The sequence below is a fragment of the Salvia miltiorrhiza genome, chromosome 7, assembly GCF_028751815.1.
Source record: "Salvia miltiorrhiza cultivar Shanhuang (shh) chromosome 7, IMPLAD_Smil_shh, whole genome shotgun sequence".
NCBI classification, from domain to species: Eukaryota; Viridiplantae; Streptophyta; class Magnoliopsida; order Lamiales; family Lamiaceae; genus Salvia; species Salvia miltiorrhiza.
Window position 1 is genome coordinate 8,938,361 of NC_080393.1, and position 15,295 is coordinate 8,953,655.

The window sequence follows — 15,295 nt, forward strand, 5'->3', positions numbered from 1 at the left end:
TCTATCTCTCTCTCTCAATCACTCTCCCCCCTCCCCCGCCGCCTCCCCAATCCCCTGCTGCTCCGCCGCCTCCCCATCTCTGCTGCTCCGCCGCCTCCTTCCCCGCCACCTTCCCAATCGCCTCCATCTCTCCTGCTGCTGCTCCGCCGCCTCCCTCCCCGCCACCTTCCCAATCGCCTCCATCTCTCCTGCTGCTGCTCCGCCGCCTCCCCAATCGCCCCCATCTCTCTTCCTGTTGCTCTGCCGCTTCCTCCTCTGTTCCGCCTCCCCAATCGTCGTGGGCGCCTCCTCCTCTGCTCCGCTAGTTCATGCACCCATCTGTACTTCGATCGGCGGCAGCAACGACCGCAAATCCGCCCAGCCGCCGCCTCCCTTTTTCAGATCTTACATCGCCGTCGCCGCCCTTGCTCTTCCGGTGAGGACGCCGCCTATCGCCCTTGTTCATCGATATTTTTGTACTGTGTTCGTAGAAAAATATAACGAACATTATAATGTTCATTGTCATGTTTGTAGTGTGTTCGTAGTTAGGGGTGAGCGTTCGGTTATATGGTTCGGTTTTTGGTAAAACCAAACCAAACCATATTTTTTTCGATTAGGAAAAAAAAACTAAACCGAACCGAACAACTCGAACCGAATTAACCGAAATTTTTTTAATCAAAACCGAACCGAACCGAAAAACCGAATTAACCCGAAAAAACCCAAAAAAACCGAAAAACCGAAAATTCTGAAACAAAATCAAAAAATCCGAAAAATCCAAAAAAAAAATACTCCCTCCGTCCGCGAATTAAAGCCCCATTTGCCTCTAAATATTTGTCCGCGAATTAAAGCCCCATTTGCCTTTTTGTACCATTTTACCCTCCTACTTTATCTAAAATAACTACCTTTTGCCATTAATTATCCATTCTCATTTTTTAACCTACTTAATTATAGATTTAAGTATTCATCCTTAATTAATGCAAAATAAATTTATGTCTATTAATTTAGTCTTTCTCTCTCAAATGGAATTCTAGAGAATTCCAATTCATTTCGCAGTCGCCTCTCTCTCTCTCTACCAAACCCTAAATTATTAGAGCAATCCCAACTGAAGCTGAATCGATTGTTGTGTTACTCCATGGATCGTCTCTCTTTGCATCGTCTCTCTCTTGTTCTTCCTAAATCTACCATTGTTGTGTTACTCCATGGATCATCCCTTTGAAACTGAATCGATTGTGCCGAAAACCCCGACCTCTGATCTCTGTGAATTGGCGCCGTGGTTGCTGGCTGAAACCGAGCCGCCGCACCTTTCTATCTCTGAATCAGAGAAAACGCTGTCGGATACTGAAGTGTCTCGTCTCCCTCTCTCTGAATCGGAGCAAATGTCGCCGGTATCTGAAGCGGCGCCGCGGTTGCTACCGGATACTGAAGCGGCTCGTCTCCCTCTCTCTGAATCGGAGCAGATGTCGCCAGTAGCTGAAGCGGCGCCGTGGTTGCTGCCGGATACTGAAGTGTCTCGCCTCTCTCTCTCTGAATCGGAGCAGATGTCGCCGGTATCTGAAGCGGCGCCGTGGTTGCTGCCAGAAACTGAGCCGCCGCGCCTCCCTCTCTCTGAATCACCGGACTATGATTCTGATGGCCGGCTTCCATCTCTCTGAACATTTCTGCCTATTAAAATTGAATTCAGTTTCGAATTCCACAAAGTAAAAATTAATTAATCAATGAAACATAAAATTAAGACTTAAATTGAAACATAAAATTAAATGGAAAGCTTAAAGTCAATAAAGTAAAAGCATTCTCTTAAGTAAAGATTAGCAAAAAGTAAACAACTACCCTTATCTTTTACCAACAACACCTTTTTCAGCTTTCTTAAGCTCCGTGCCCAACTCCAAATGGGGCTTTAATTCGCGGACGGAGGGAGTAGTAAAATTAAAAAAATCTGCTCAATTTTTTTTTTACATATTTTATCATTATCCATCTTTCATTTAATCATTTCAAGAACATACATGTATATATAACAACCTAATAATTAAAATTTGCATAAGTATTGAATCCATTCATCACACTCACCAAAATAAATACTAGAACATCCATAGCCAACAATGATTTATGCTTAATTGTTCTAATTTTAGGGGTTTGAATGTGTTCATTGTAAGATAAATCTTCTGGAAATTGGTGCGTTTTATGGTGTATTTGATGCTTTTCAGGAGATTTAGGTTTTAATGGTGGAAGAGTATAATTTTGGGGATTTTTGGCTAAAAATGGCGTTTTTACGCCAGACCAGACCAGAGCAGAGAAATCGTCTCAGACAGAGCAGAGAACTCGCTAAGTCAGAGAACTCGCTAAGTCAGAGAAATCGCATGCCAGAGCAGCGAAATGGGAAGCCAGAGAAATCCGCGGACCGCCAGAGGAGGTTCATTCCTCTGGCAAAATCCATTTCTATGACAACATCCGTTCCTCTGGCGAGAGCTGAGTATTCGGCCAGAATGGAGATGACTTGCAGAGCACGCCAGCTGGAAATTGCCTTATTTTGCACGATTCTATTCCTTTTAGAATTCTACTTTGCATGGCAACTTCCATGGTGATCCATAGGGATTTGAAGCCTATAAAAAGGGCCATACTTTTCATTGTAAAGAATCCAATCAATTCCGTGCCCTAATCTTTAGTTTTCGCCAAGTTAGCTAAGGCTTAGGTTTATTGCTTTCATAGTTCTAGTTTCGATTTCTGTTCTTAGTTAGTTTAATATAGTTCTTTTAATTCATATTTTAGATTAGTTCCTGTTTAGAGTTGTAATTACGTGACAGATTACTTCTCGAGACGAATTTACGGTATTTCTTTAATCAAGTTTATTTATTTGCTTTTACTTATGCTTTCTTTAAATTCTGCAAATTTACTTATGCGTTTTTATGATGCTTTCTTTAAATTATGCAATTTAGTTTCTGCCTAGTTAGATTAGATTAGAAGTTTTAATCAAAGTTATTTAAATTTGATTTGTCTAGTTAATTCTTTAATTTAAGTTCTTTAAATTCTTGCCTAGGGTTTAATAGTTTAATTCGCCTAGATAATTTTAAGATTAAGTTTTTAGTTAAGCTTAAATTACAAGCATTAGTTAATAATTCCTTTTTGCCTAGTTAAGTTTAATTTCACGTAAATTTACTTTCCAAGTTTTAGTTAATAATCTCAACTTTTACTGCTTTCTTGTGACATAATTAAAAGCCCTTAAAGATCTTCCTTGAGAGATGACACTGGGTCAACTTACCATCACTAGGATGTCCTTGTTCTATTGCAAGTCAAACTAGAGGTGTTCTAGGTTGAGTCAAACAAACTAAAGAGTTTCTAAATATCCATCAAATCAACAACAAATTAGCATCAAATGATAAAGGAAAGAGTCCATAATTTCAATGTTCACAAAACCACAAAACTCAAAATCAATAAACATTCGTCTAATCATCTTCAATAGCTTTCAAGTCCCAACAAATAATGGAGATTGATTAATTTGTTGGGCTTGCACTACCAAATTTTGCATGCCTACAAAAATTAACAATAATACAAATTAGTTGTATATCATAAAATTGAAAGCATATAAAAAATGTAGTTTAAATTTTGATATACCTTGTTCAATTTTTTGGACATCTTCATAAAGTTCCTCAACATCAACTGCGGTAGGAGAATTGCGAAGCCAATCTTGACCACAAATGAGAACCTCCACAACTTTAGGACTTAACGAACTCCTAAAAGGGTCAAGTACTCGTCCTCCAGTGCTAAATGCTGCCTCTGATGCTACAGTTGAGACGGGTACTGCCAAAACATCACGAGCCACTTGGGAGAGAACGGGATATTTAGATTCATTTGTTTTCCACCATGATAAAATGTCAAATTTTGGCCCACCATTCTCAGTATTTTCCTTAAGATACTTATGAAAATCATTACCATCCTTATGGTGAAATGTTTGGTATATATCCCCCAAACATTTTCATCGCATTCTTTATTGTCTCACTATCATCAACTTCAACACTTGGCAACTCAATTTCTCTATGCTCATCAATATTTTCTGTAACAATTGGTTGCTTGTAATCACCACACATAGCAACCAATTCATCTTCAACTTCTTTTACCATATAATCACCCAACTCATCACCATACACACCCCTCAAAGCAAGTTTCACCCATTTCATTTTATATCGAGGATCAACAACAACAGCAATGAAAACCAATTTATTCATCTTCTTTGGATGTCCCCAATACTTGTCAAACTTTTCTTTCATATTTGTTGCCATCTTGCTTAGTTCTTCATCTTTGCCAAGTATAAAAGCATTCAACAAAATTTGCACCTTATAAATCTCATGGAGAAACAAGTTAGATGTAACATACAATGATCCAGAAATCTTGCAAGTTATCTCATAAAAGATTTTCAAAAAATTGAGCATCTTTCTTGCTTTCATCCAATCATACTTATTAGGCACCCCCCCCTCCATCCTCACATGCAAGATCAATTCCATATGTCGGGTCTAACACATCAAATCTAGCAAATGCTTTCTCAAATGTTATTGTAGCCTCCAACATCAAGTATGTGGAGTTCCATCGAGTAGGAACATCTAAACACAACAAACTCTTACTTGTAATTTTTTCAAGCTCACAACATTCCTTGAACTTAAGCAATCTAGCACCAGAATGTCTAACAAACCGAACAGCATGTCTAATCTTTTTCACAGAAGACCCAATCTGTTTAAGACCATCTTGCACCACTAAATTAAATACATGAGCCATACATCTCATATGCATATGATCACAATTTCTAATGTTTTCCCTCCATTGACTAACAATTTCTTTCAAATAAGTAATTGCAACATCATTTGAGGAAGCATTATCAACTGTAACAGTGAACACCCTCTCCAATCCCCAATCATGCAAGCATTTCTCAATTTCCCAACCAATGTCTCTACCCCTGTGACTAGAAATTGGACAAAAATTGACAATCTTTTTGTGCAATTTCCAATCACTATCAATGTAATGCGCAGTCAAACACATGTAATTCTCTTTCTTAGTAGATATCCATGTATCCGTGCCATGAGCAAGTTCTTTTCATTCTCATACAACTTAAAGCAATCACGTGAAACAGTCCATCTAGATGGAATCTTAATTCTTGGGCAAGCCTTAGAAACAAAGTGTTGAAATCCCTCTCGTTCCACATACTTAAATGGCTGCTCATCAACAACAATCATGTAAGCTAAGGCATCCCTAACCTCTTCTTGGTCAAAATTCCAAGAACTAAGATTTGAATTTTACCCAGATGGTAAAATCAATTGTGATTGCTTAAGATCTACGCTTGCATGAGTTTTCTTGCATTTGTTCATGTGGTTTTTAAGAGTTGAGGTGCCATTCCTAGTGCTAGCACAAAAAGTCTTCCCACAATGGATACACTTAGCTTTTGGAGTCTTATTTTTATCTTCAAAAGCCTTAAAATTTTTCCAAACATCTGACCTTTTCTCCATGGTTTTCCGTTTCTTAGCTTCAGAGGGTTGGGAAGCTGCAGGATCTCCATTATCAGGTGTATCCCCGGTTCCAACTCCTTGTGTATCTCCATCATGTGTATCCCCATCATCATTTGTATCTCCAATCGTTTCAATATCATTGTGAGACATCTACAAAATAAATCAACATAAATAAATAAATAAATATATATATATATATATATATATATATATATAAAGTTAAACAGTAAATTACAGTACAAAATATTTGAAATCTCATTCATATACAACACTTACATTACAACTAGCTGCTGAAGAATCTATTGTGGAGACTTTAATTTCTGCCCAAAACACAAAATCTCGCTGCCAAAACCTTGAAATATCTGCACAACAGATTCAAGCTATTCTTAAATCCAGAAAATACTTAAACAAATTTTTAGAGCATATTTTCAAGCTATTTTCCTACACTAACACAAAGCAGGGCGGTGGTGGAGTGAAAGCTATTTTCGCCATTTATCTAGTACAATCGAAAAAAATGAAAAAATGGTGAAATACTAACCTGCTAGACGGTGGTGGAGTGAAAGCAGGCGGGCAGCGGCGCTGCGGCGGCGCTGATTAGTAGCAGGGCGGCGAGGGTGGGAGTGAAAGCAGCAGCAGAACTTCCAGCCTCCAGGCGCGGTGGAGTGGGCTGAGGCGTGGCCGCGTGGGGGCGTGAGGCGTGAAGCGTGGTGGGGTGGCGAATCGTAGTGTGTTTGTAGAAAAAAAATAAATGTTTATCGATTTTTTTGTACTGTGTTCGTTGAAAAATAAATGAACATGATAATGTTCGTAGAAAAACAAATGAACATACTAATGTTCATCAATATGTTCATAGGAAAACAAATGAACATACTAATGTTCACCTATTATTATGTTCATTGACGGATCAGGTCCCAGAATTGGAAGAGAGTAATTTTCGGGATTTGTTCAACCAGATGCCATAATTCGTGGATTTGAGTGGACATTTTTGCCCTTTTTGGATTAAATAAATGTAATTAACCATTATTTAATTACATGAAAAATCAAATCAGGAAATAATCTGGATCATTGATTGGATTGAGATGAATGGCCTTGATTTGGTCTTCATTCTCTATATAAGAAGTGGTCTCCATAGAATGCGACCCTATATATATATATATATCTATATATATATATATATATATATATGGATGGGCTACCGTGAGAGCACATCTTAAAATAAGAAATAAGAGCAATTTTTAATGTATGAATTTTATGTAGAACACGTATGAATTCACTGTATAAAGATATGAATTGTGAAAAAAAATTTTGCTACCTTTGAGATTTGAACTCAGGACCATAAATCCATCTAACAGGATTACGAATCAATCATAGATCTTGATGATCTAAGGGTTGAAAATAATTCTTATTTATATCTTAAGAAATGCTCTTATTTTAGTCATTAGGGGCGCGCTCCAGTGAGACCCCATAATTTTCGTGAAACACTAGGACAATGAATAAGACATATAATACTAATGAACAAAACGTATATCTAATGAACAAGATGTATATACTGATAAAAAATTCGTAATGAATAAGACATATATACTGATGAACAGGGCCGTATATACTGATGAATAACAAAATTTAAAATATTCTGCTCCATCTAAGATTCGAACCCTGCGAAAAAAAAATCACCCTCCAGATACAATATCAGCCATAAGATTGATGAAATAAACGCACCAGATCGTGCCCTAGATCTCACTAAAATTAGAGGGTCTCATTGGAGCGGTGATTTTAAATTAGGGGATCTCACTATATATATATATATATATATATATATATATATATATATATATATATAGGGGGCCACTCCAATGAGACCCCCTAATTTTAGTGAGATCTAGGGCACGATCTGGTGCGTTTATTTTATCAATCCTATGGCTGATATTGTATCTGGAGGGTGATTTTTTTTCACAGGGTTCGAATCCTGGAGGGAGCAGAATATTTTAAATTTTGTTATTCATCAGCATATACTGCATTGTTCATCAGTGTACACTGCCTTGTTCATAAGTATATATGTCTTATTCATTACCAATTTTTTAAATTTTATTTTTCATCAGTATATACATCTTGTTCGTTAGATATACGTCTTGTTCATTAGTATTATATGTCTTATTCATTGTACTCATGTTACACGAAAAATAGGGGGTAGAGAAGGGCTAAAATAAGAGCATTTCTTAAGATATAAAATAAGAATCATTTTCAGCCCTTAGATCATCAAGATCTACGGTTGATTCGTAATCCTGTTGGATGGATTTATGGTCCTGAGTTCGAATCCCAAAGGTAGCAAAAATTTATTTTCCACAATTCATACCTTTATACAGCGAATTCATACGTGTTCTACATAAAATTCATACATTAAAAATTGCTCTTATTTCTTATTTTAAGATGTACTCTCACGGTAGCCCACCCCTATATATATGGGGAGAAGATCCGTAGAGAACTACAAATTATGTACTGTTGTAGCACTACTAATCGGGTTAAATTTTTTTTTTTGATTATAAATTTTCACTCATAACCCTAAATGTTCGGGTTTCGGGCTAGCCCATCGGACTTGTTGGGTTAAAAAAATTATTCAAAAAAAAAAATTATACCAAAATAATATTTCAACATCGACTTACATAATAAATAATAGGGCAAATTACATGAAAATACCACACTTTATACCAAAATATAGTTTTTGATAATTTTTTTAATGTAACAAAATTTTTAACGACGTTTCAATTAATAGCAATGTCCGTCCGGAATAATTTTCCGGCCAAATTAAATTTGAGTTGGCAGCCGGAATGCTAATGTGGCATCAGAGATGCCAAATCACACCCACACACACCCCTTCCACGTCACCCTCCCCCTCCCACGTCCCTCTTCCCCCTCCCCGTCAGCTCTCCCCCCTTTCTCCACCTCCGTCGGGTTAATCAAACAAACACATTATTTTCGAGTCAACCCTATAGAGTTTCGGGTTAATTTCGGGCCGACCCTATCGGGTGCAGGGCTATTCAGCTACAGGCTAATCGGATTGTAATTTTTATTGGATTGAAAATTTTCAGCCCTAACCCTCTCGAATTGACGAGTTAATCGGACCGGTCCACGAGTGTCACACCCCAATTCTTGAAGGAATAAATATAATCGAGGTGCAACTAATTCATAGAAATAAACAAGGAACAACCTTGTTAAAACCCGAAATAGGATAGAAAGTCAGGCTAGGCCCCTTTGGATCACAAGTTTTGTTTCATGCTTCTGACAACCGACGTTCATTAACATAAAACTATAAATTTTAAATTGAAGCTCAAATGAAGTCATCTTAAGTTGAGAAAACAAAAGATGTATAAGAGTAATTGCTACAGCGGAAGTCTAACATAGGAATTTATCTCTAGTCTCAGCTCCGTCCCGTCAGCACCGGCCAGCCAACCTGAAAACATTTGAAAGTATTTTTGGGCTAAGTACTAATGTACTTAGTGGGCATGCATTTTCATAAACATTTCATATTTTCTTAAAGGCAGTTTATCCAATCATAATTTACATAACTTAGAAGGTTTTAAAATGAAATAACTTCTAAGCATGTTAAAATATTTTCTTTCATTTGTGCGCACATGTCACACTCCCTTTCCGTTACTCGCTGTGATCCCGGACCTTTTAGCCACCGACGGATCCATTACTCCTGCTTTACTTGGACTGAGGGCGTAACCCAGCCAAGCTCCCATTTGGGACCCAATGCTCCGGAACACATCCCGTCGAGCACCCTTATAACGCCTCATACATGATTAGTGCCCGAATGGAGATCAACCCACCGAGTCATCTAATAGGTGTACACAATTCTCAAATAACGTGTTAGGTCAAGAGAGAACCTCGATCGATTCATTGTTGCGAGCCTTAAACGGAGCAGAGTGCACAAAATATTTTATTGGATAAACAGTTTTCATTTTATTGAATAAACAATTTGCATATCATTGAAACATTTAGAGCTTAATAACTCAATCATACTTTATACATTTGGAAAGTAAGCCCACCTGGTTAGGCAAAGCCTGAAGATCATAATCACATATAAACCTGTCTTGGGAAAGCAGCGCTAATCCCCCTGGTCACAAAGCCTACAAGAAATTCTATTCTTAATAGGTCTCGTGAAGCTAATCTTACGTCATGGTGTAGTGCTTAATATTCTATAATTCACTTAGCCGGGTTTTCAAAATTTAATAAATAAATAATTGAAAACATTTCTCTTGAGTTAAGAACACCAACAATATTCTTACTCATCTTTCTTTAATAATTGGAATTATAAATAAAACCAATTAAATCATAAATACTTTTTATTGCAAAATATAATGCAATTTCATGTCATGCTTAACATATAATAAGTAATTACTTATAATATGCACATAATAATAATTTAATATTATTATGAAAACTAGTCTTTGAAAATAATTAATCAAACTTAATAAGTCTAATTAATTAAATAATGTAATCCATTTTAAATAAAGAAACTGCACAGCCCAATTAAATAAATTAATAAAGGCCCAATAGATTTAATAATTAAAGGCCCAACTGAAATAAAAATAAATAAAAATCTCAGCCCAAATACTCATAAAAATTCGGCCCATGACTCGGCCCAAAACTAATTGAAATTCGGCCCATGACTAATTGAAATTCGGCCCATGACTCGAGCCCACTCTAAACCCAAACCTAAAGCCCAACACTCAAGCCCACCCCAAACAAGCCCTAGCCCAACACCTAGCCTCTTCTCCCTTTTCTTTCCCCCCTCTCAGCCGCTCACACACATACACAAACAACTACAATATCACTCTCTCTCTCGGTCACATTTCACGGCCGCGGCTCCTTCCGGCGAGACAGCCGGCGACCGGCCTCATCTCCCTCTGACCTAGCCACCCGTCGATCTCCCTCTGTTCTCTCTCCTCCTTGGCGACGACGAAAACGCCGCCGCCTCCCTCGGCCTCTCGCTCGGCGACAACAACCCATAGCTGCCGCCGTCCTGACCTCGACGCAAATCAGCCCGGACCAGACCACCTCTCTCTCTCCAGCCGTGGCCGGGCAGCAGCGGCACCGCCGCCGTGCCCTGCCTCCCTCCGCTGAACCCACAGCCGCCCATCTCTCTCCACCCCCCCTCTCTCTCTCCGTCCTCGGCCCGACAGCAGCGGGCAGAGCCGCCGTGCCGCGGCCTCCCTCTCCTACCCTTGGCCGGATGGCCGGCAGCGAGCTCGCCGCCATCCCGACGCCGCTCGACTCGGCCCACCACACATACGATACCAACAACAAAAGGGAAAAACATAGTTCTACTTCTTCTCTTTTCTTTCAAATACAGACTCATGCCTTGTATGTAAACATATATATATATATATATATATATATATTCACACATTGTTCTTATGTATAAACATCATATTATTATATTGAAATACACATATGCATATATATATATATCGATGGGATGATGAAATGAATGTGTGTTTGTGTCTCTCTGTTTGGGAAAAAGTTCGAATGTTTTAAGTATGAAACATAAAAATGAATGCTTTAAACATGCAGCAACACAAATAATGGAGTTTAAAGAGTTAAACCTTGAATAGTTTTGGATGTTGTAATCTCTTAAGCTTGAGTTCTTTTTCTTGCAAGGATAATTTGTGTGAACGAAAGAAAGAAGATTTTAGCTGAAGTAAACTTTGAATTTGTCCAATGGTGTGAAGTGTGCAAGAGGTCTTTGAGGGTATGTGATGTTAAGTTTGAAAAAATGAGGGAGTAGGTGGGAGCTTATTTTAAGGGGTAGGTGGCGTATGTTAGGTGAGGGAGTAGGTGTGGGAATAAAAATAAAATAAAATAAAATAAAATAAAATAAAAAGTCTTACAGGTTGTACTATGAAAACTGTAATAATCATTCAGTGTTTGCTTAAATAAAAGCTCGTGAAAATACTTTGAATGCTAAATTAAATAAATATGCGACGCACATAAATTTAATAACTAAATTTACAAATGTTTTTTTTTTTAAAACACTTTTGTTGGAATTAAAATAAATTCATTTTCTTTATATCCGGCGTGAATCATCCTGACTTCTAAGTTCAAAATACTTCTAAATTTAGCTAAGAAATAACGGGGTGTTACAACGAGTTTCAGGTTGAATTGACATCCCTAATACAACCTCACCACATCCTTCTTCAGCCTCTTCATCTCCATCACCACATTCTTATAATTTCGGTTTGGTTCTATGTTCTTCGGTACTTTATATGTAAAATTGTAACTAAACTGAATTACTGAATTTTCTAAAACTTATTACATAAATCGAATCAAACTTAAAAGAAATTAATCAAATCGAATTTATATTTCGAATTAATTTTGGCACGGTTAATTTTTGGGTTAGAATTAAAAATAGCTCACCCCTATTTAGGCCTAATCTTTTTCTATCAAAATATCAACATTTGGGTAGGAAAAAATGTTTATCTAAGTTAATAAAGAATATGAAAATGAGCAAAAACAAAGAACATAAATCAAATTCACCACCAAAATTAAGACATTGTTAAAGAGTTGGTTGGTTTGTTTTGTTTTTTGAGAGAATGTATTGTAAGTATGAGATCTAGATATTAGATGAAATAAATTTGGTAGGGGGAGAATTTTTCTAGAAGAAGGTTTTGCAGAGCATATAATTAGAAGTTTCGAATTAGGGTTGGACTGAGCTAGTAGTTTCGGGGTAGTGCAGAAAGGTAGGCCCATAGCCTAATAATTGACAGCCAAGCCCAGCCTATCTATCTCCTAACAATTTTTTTATTATGCAAACATGATCACGCAAAAATAAATAAATATGATCACGTGTTTAATTACTTTGACATGACATCGTAATACTAGCACTCTAGCAGTATGGTATGTGTCAACTATGTAAATATATTGAATCCACATGATTATAGGGGTTAACGGATAAAAATTTTATGAATTTTAACCGAATTTTGGTTTCAATATGTTTTATAAATTTATAGTATATACATTTAAATTTTATCGATGACAAAACTAATGTGCAGTGATCTTTTTTTGGCCGGGTTCATGATTCAGAGTAGGAGTGTCAATTCGGGTCGGATTGGATACCCTATAAAAAATTTACAAATATCAAACCTTGAAAATAACCTCCAAAATGTACCCGATCCCGATCTGACGGAACATGTTGCATACCCTAAGAGCACCCACTATGATTCTCAAATTTGGGACAGTAGTTAATGTGAATGGGAGATCGAACCACTATAGAGGTGTTGTTTTGGGCTGGCAATTAACTTTGCAGGGGGTAGCAGCCTGAAGGACGACGCGCATGCAGTGACGGATTCAGAATTTTCAAATTAGAGGTGTGATAAATAATTAAATGATCATAAATATAAAAAAATATTTAATGATAAAAATAAATATACCCAAAATATTGTTTAATTTTGAAGCTTAGAGTTTGTTTTTAAGTTGAACTTATATTTTTCTTTAAGATTATATTTTTAATTGGGGGTGCAAAAACTAAATCTCAAATAATTTACATATAAATATTAATACTACTATATTTTTTTTTTTGGGATGCAACTGCACCCCCATTATATAAGCTGGATCCGCCAATGAGCGCATGTGAGTAGAATCACACCCCAGCGCACGTAACTGGAGTGTGTACAGTGCACGCGCCCGTTGTGCGGTTGGCGGTTGGCGGTGTTTGTTGTAGTTTCCAGATGCTATATTACCCGACGCGAGTATTAGGGTATATCCGCATGCCAAAAAATAAAAAATAAAATAAAATCTGTCCTCTTCACTATTGAGCGGTAAAATATTTTAAAAAATCTGGCTGCAAATCTGAAATGCATGAAAGTGAGAAACTTGACCGATGAAAGGGATAATCACAAGTTATGCTATTTTTATTTTTACTTTGGATGTTGTTGCTGTTATTTAGCTTGTCTCTCTATTTTTGTTTTGTTCATCAGATTGTGCCTTTCTTTTCTTTCTTTCTGAGCATTTTCTTCCTCTTAAAGCTTCTGACACTCATGCTCTCAGTTGCATCTCTTCTCGCCGGAAATTATATTATTATTTCTTAATTATCATAATTGCTTGCTCGTGAATGGATCATGCACTTACAATTAGTATAGGATTCTTTCATTCACACAATATAATGGATTTCACAACTATATTCACTAAAATCTCAATTTATTCTTTACTGTTTAATTAGTTGGAGAAATATTAAATTTAAAAATAAAATAAAATTGGATATTCGGATATACCTACAAACCCGACGAGTATATCTAATACCCTCAAATTTTGCCTACTCAATACCTGCAGCACCCATGCAACCCGCATCCCAATTTTACCGGATATCGAAAACTCAATACCCGTTACTCATTTGGACACCCCTAATTTAGAGTCAACTTTGAAAAGTTTTGAATATAAATTTTTTTTATCTTAATTATATCATGTATATACATTATTATATATGTACTTTTATAATAGTGATAATATATATATATACACATATAATAGTAATAATTTAATTTGCCCTTAAATTATAAAATAATTAAGTAGGACCACAATAGGCAAATCAAATTAATTTTATAAAATAAAGTTTTTTTATATCCGTCCATAAAAAATAATTTTAGAAGGGTGCAACACAAATTTTAATAAAAATGATTTAGTATATTGTGATTGTGAGTGAAGAAATGATTCGACTTAAAAGGTGTGTTAATAAAGATTATTAATTGTATTGTAAGTAGAGAAATGAGCCTCATCATGTGATAGAAATGATAAATAAGTAGATGTATTGATGATAATGAATTGTGAAGTATTTGGTCAAAAATGAAAAAACTAATTTTTGTGAATGTTTCAATATAATAATTAAAAAACGATTATTCTTTTAGACGGATAAGTTAATAAATAAGAAATTCATTTGCAGTGCTCAGATGTCTTTCAATTTATTGAATCTACTCCATATTCTGATTTCAAATGCATAATATATATCAATCAATTACTGTCAATACAAGTATATCAAATATCAAAATTACGGACACATCAAAATTTACGAAACATATATATGAGACAACTTATTAGTATTATGGGTGAGAATCGTTTATGATCATATATCCATGTAGGCAAGATCTATAAAGTTAAATTAATTTTGAATAAGCAGAGCTCATACAGTCTAACTAAATCAATTAAACGCGATGAACCATACCTCATATACTAGTATTACATACCATGTTGTTAGCATTAATCAGGGGGGCTAGGATGGCCTAGAGCCCCCTCACAATTTTTTTTGTTTTTTTAAATATAAATATATATATAAAAAACTACAAGAGAGAATAAAATACATTATCACTAACCGTATTATGTACGTTGATTGCTTAACATTTTATAGTGATTTGTTTTATTAATTTGTTAAATTTGTGCTATTTTTGTCTTATTTTTTCTTTTTAATTAATTTTCAATGTTGAATTTGAGTCAATCTTCAAGTTAAAATAAATTTATGAACTATTAATAATGAAAATTAGTTTATTTTTTTAGAAGATGAAACATTTTTTTTTTTTCAAAAAACGCATAGTAGTAGTCTTATATGTTTTTAATATAGAGTGCGTGGATTTTGAAAATAGTCAATTTGGAATAGTAAAAATAACAATTGTTCACTAAGATATAAAATTTAAAAATTGGCCACGCTTACCATTTTGCCATTCACATAAAAAAACTTAAAAATTATCCACGAATTCGCAACTAGTACTGATGAGGAGTAATATGTGCAGAGCAGAGAGATGATATAAATTAGAGAAACGGGCCTCACTAGTGGAATGAATACA

At 35.9% G+C, this 15,295-nt stretch overlaps 2 long non-coding RNA genes across 2 annotated transcripts; both read right to left on the reverse strand.

The window, feature by feature from the left end:
- Positions 1 to 3,316: 3,316 nt before the first annotated feature.
- Positions 3,317 to 6,517, reverse strand: LOC130992356 (uncharacterized). Its single transcript, XR_009091277.1, has 4 exons — positions 6,004 to 6,517; positions 5,742 to 5,827; positions 3,586 to 5,615; positions 3,317 to 3,501 (listed from the first exon to the last, which is right to left on the reverse strand). It is a non-coding gene; the product is annotated as an uncharacterized LOC130992356 (long non-coding RNA).
- Positions 6,518 to 8,655: 2,138 nt separating this feature from the next.
- LOC130992358 (uncharacterized) lies at positions 8,656 to 11,269 on the reverse strand. Its single transcript, XR_009091278.1, has 3 exons — positions 11,072 to 11,269; positions 9,512 to 9,592; positions 8,656 to 8,913 (listed from the first exon to the last, which is right to left on the reverse strand). It is a non-coding gene; the product is annotated as an uncharacterized LOC130992358 (long non-coding RNA).
- Between the last annotated feature and the right edge of the window lie 4,026 nt (positions 11,270 to 15,295).